Source organism: Megalobrama amblycephala, linkage group LG16 (genome assembly GCF_018812025.1).
Source record: "Megalobrama amblycephala isolate DHTTF-2021 linkage group LG16, ASM1881202v1, whole genome shotgun sequence".
Taxonomy (NCBI): domain Eukaryota; kingdom Metazoa; phylum Chordata; class Actinopteri; order Cypriniformes; family Xenocyprididae; genus Megalobrama; species Megalobrama amblycephala.
In genome coordinates this window covers 11,898,052-11,902,435 of record NC_063059.1, presented here as the reverse complement: position 1 = coordinate 11,902,435, position 4,384 = coordinate 11,898,052, and the positions used below count along the sequence as shown (strand labels likewise).

The 4,384-nt window shown below is 34.7% G+C and overlaps 1 long non-coding RNA gene across 1 annotated transcript; it reads left to right on the top strand.

The window, feature by feature from the left end:
- Window positions 1-2,385: 2,385 nt before the first annotated feature.
- Window positions 2,386-3,884, top strand: LOC125249730. Its single transcript, XR_007180617.1, has 2 exons — window positions 2,386-2,842; window positions 3,399-3,884. It is a non-coding gene; the product is annotated as an uncharacterized LOC125249730 (long non-coding RNA).
- The last annotated feature ends 500 nt before the right edge of the window (window positions 3,885-4,384 follow it).

Genomic DNA, 4,384 nt, shown 5'->3' with positions numbered 1-4,384 from the left:
CCGGAAAGGTCACGCCTCTTACCATAACGTGGAGATGCACGCGCTCAGTGTTATTGTAAACATGTCTTTAATTTTACCCTATCAATTTGAGCCGGAATCAGACCCGGTGATTGGACTGCGGGATGAAAATAACAGCGTTTCGACGACATGGCGACAAACACACTCTACAAACGCAACTCTTGTGTATTCCTGTGGGATTACAAAATTTTACAGATTTATTTATACTCTAACAACAACATTACACACTAACTAAAGTTTGAAACATGGGATCACGAAGAACGGGACCTTTAAAGTTTCAGTTTTCAAATTCTGTCATGAAATTCATGACTCTTAAATGTGACGTGTCAGTCGCTGTAACGCCTCAGTTCAGGCGGCAGCGCGGAGCGCGAGTCTTCCTCTTCAATACAAGTTATATCTCGAAAAACATGAATGAACATCAAAGGTATGTTGAAATATATTGTACAACTTACCAGAATGTATCGTGTTTGATCGAATCACTTTCAACTGCGGAAAGACGTTAGTAAAACAGCTTGTGAACAATATGTCACATCATGTCACTTTTACCTCAGGAATGTTTTCCAATGTTCACAGTTCCTTAGTTATATATATATAAAAACACTAGAGAGGAGCTTATTACTGTTAATTATATGTTTGTAAATTTGTGAAGAAAGTGCTTTGAAAACTACCTTATGTGATACTAAGTTTTATACATTTCAGCTTTTATTTGAGTGTAATTATATCTGAAAATAAACAGCAGCTGAATATAATACCTCTGCTGTTAATTGTAACCTCTAATATTGAGTGTGCCAAAGGATAGGGTTCCCTGTATAGTTTGCAACATTATTTGGGAGCCATTTTTTTTTTCCTTAAGAAAAACCAAACTATTGGTATCGGTATCGGCCGATATCATTCTGAATAATTGGCTATCGGTATCGGCAGAGAAATTTAGTATCGGTGCATCTCTAATTAGTAGATAATATAATTAAAAGCTGGATGACTCGTGTTCTTAAATGGCAACACAAAAGACCCAATGACAGAAACTGATGTTTCTGGATTTAAACATTATTTGAAATATTTCGGATAATGTATATACACAAGTCAAAAAACTATATTTTAGTGGTTTTTGGATATTTTAATCCAAAAATCTTTGTGACCCTGGAACACAAAGCCATAATGGTCCATTTTTGAAATTGAGATTTACACATCATCTGAAAGCTGAATAAATAAGCCTATCATTGATGTATGGTTTGTTAGGATAGGACAATATTTGGCCGAGATACAACTATTTGAAAATCTGGATTCTGAGGGTGCAAAAATATCAAAATACAGAGGAAGTCCTTAGCAATGCATATCCACTCACAAAAAATAATGATATATTTCCAGTAGGAAATTTACAAAATATCTTCATGGAACATGATCTATATTTTATATCCTAATGATTTTTTGGCATAAAAGAAAAATCGATAACTTTGACCCATACAATGCATTGTTGGCTATTGCTACAAATATACCAGTTATGACTGGTTTTGTGGTCCAGAGTTACATATGTATTTATACATTTGTAATGATGAAGATGCAATTTAGTACATTTAAAAGATAGTAACTTTAACCCCTTGCTTCACAGACAACTCTTAAGACTAGTCCCAGACTAAAATGCATGTTTAAGCTGTTTTAACTGAAAGCAACTTGTACTGACATATCTAAAAAATATATATCAGTGCCATTGTTTTGTCTCAAGATGCACACCAGTAATGTTTTTTTTCTAAGGCACGTTTATAAACAAATATATTTATAAATATATGTTCAATACAATTAAGCGTTCTTTTTTCTCTTATACAAGTCACTACTGTATATTCACTGATAATCTTCACCTCCAGTGGACTGTTGAAATGTGCATGGCTCTTCTTTAAGAATTTGAAAGAAATTAAATCTGTAAATATTGTTTTTGTTCATAGGGGTTGCGGCGGTTGACAGGGTGACTCATTCGGATGAAACCTGCACATATTTTTTACCAAGGCAGGCTTTTTTTTTCCACTTTGAAATGCAGAGACCACTGTTGATTAGAACACAGCACGAGAGGTTTCTGAGGAGGTGCTTGAAGCTCCTCAGCTGGAGGGGTCCGATCTTAGTCATCATACTGATGGGGCTCTTGTATGTGTGGACTGACATAAGAGGAAGTTCTGGCACCCACTTCCCATTAGTCACCAGTGGCCTCCTCTTTACCTCACAGAAGAACACCTACTCACAAACACTTTAGTAAACATAAATCAACAAAAACACATAAACCCCTCACAAAATCACATTTAACCTCAGTAAGGGCCCATTTACACCTGCAAAAAAAAAAAAAAAAAATTCCAGTAAAATATCTAAACATAATTAAAACAAGATACTTAAATTTAAGAAAACTGCATCAGAAAATATAAACTAAAATATTATTATTATTATTTATGATTTGAATGGAACTAAGACACTGCGGGTCAAACCTGAACAGGAACTAATGCCTGCTACAGACTGTATGATTTCAGCAATCCTATCAGATCATTACAAATCACACGGTACGACATGTATCTAACAAACTTGGGTACGACATGGACAGCAGACTGTACAATGTTGAGACCTATTGGATCGTAGGCTACGACGCAAGTTAGTATAGAAGAATAAAACATTGTCAATATGCGCTAGTGGTAAACAAATAGAGCAAGATGAAGCATGCTTTGGCAGTTGTGGTTTTAATGAAAACAAATGTGAAAAAAAAGAGGAGGAAGCGAAAGAGGAGAATATGGACATGGTCATGGCTAGGGAAAAGAGGCCAGCATGCCAATTTTGCAAAATGGAGCTTGAGGTAAGTAGGTTTAAGTTTTAGCGCCATGTCGCGTTGATCAAAACACCATTTCATGATGCATTTTTAATGGCTAGTCAATAGACGTTGGTCATAGCAGCAAACACATGAGATGATGTAAGAAAATTATCACAGGTCTTTGGTCACAAAACCGTGACAACGGCCATCTTTGCTCACCAAGTCACCAAGGCTGCATTTATTTGATCAAAACAATACATTAAATACAGTAAAATTATGAAATATTATTAAAATTTAAACTAGCTGTTTTGTATTTGAATGTGCTGCTTTTTTGTGTGGAAACTTTTTTTTTTTTTTTTTTTTTTTTTGTAGCATTATAAATGTGTTTGCTGTCACTTTTGATCAATTTAATGCATCCTTGCTGAATAAAAGTATTAATTTCTTAAAAAAAAAAAAAAAAAAAAAAAAAAAAGTACTGACCCTACATTTGAATTGTAGTGTTTGTGTAAATTGCATTTGAAACACTAATGCATCCTGGACAACGGCATCCTTCCAGCATACCAAAAGTTTCTAAATATGGTATTTTTTCTTTTGATTTTAGCTGTGAACAGCAGAACCATATATGATTCTGCTGTGATGTTGAGCGGAAATGATCCTCCAGGTGGGGATTAAGAATGTTGTACCTTACTTTTGGAAATGCTAGGGACACACGTGGCTTCCTGGCAACTGTAGTGTAAACACTAATGCATCCTGATGTGTCCCGGACAATGGTGAAGGAATACTTACTCACCAAACATGCAATCATTCTGCAGAAACAAGGGCATTAAACTTTGCAAGCTTTTGTGAACAAGAAAACAACTGTCTGATCATTTATTTCATGAATCATTTAGTAACACTTTACATTAAGGTTCCCTTTGTAAAGGGTTTATAAAGATGTTTGTTAATGACTAATAGTTTATTTACAAATGCATTATAAGTCATTGTTAAGCAGTTATAACTGCATGAATAAAAAGGGTGACTTTAACGTAATACCCGCCAAATAGCCAAAAAAAAAAAAAAAAAAAAAGTTACAACATTCAGTTCACAATGAAGTATATTCTTTTAAAGTAAATAAGGAGGCTACTGCACTCTTTTTAAAACTATGCTAAAGTGTACTTCTTTTTCACAAGGACATATCCACACATTTGACCTTGTTTATATCACATACATCAGTAAGACATTAATTTAGGCAGAAACTCTGGAACTCTAATTATATTCTTATTTATCACTGCTTTGCTTATGGTGCAAATTTTAAGTGTTTCCTGACAGGATTGAATCGAAGTTGTCTTTTGAATATGCAGTGGTGAATAACATAATGTTGGATTACATTTCCACTTAAAAGGCCATTAATATTAGCTGTCCACAAAGCAATGCATCAGAGAAAAGCTCAACTGAGGGTGTTTGTGTGTATGAAAATCAGTGAGCCAGAGACTGGGGGCCCCATTTTAAACGATTTAAGCGAATTAAAGGTCTAAAGCACATGGCGCAGGTGAAGTTAGGATGTGTCCGAATCCACTTTTGCTAGTTTAACGACGGAAAATAATGGTT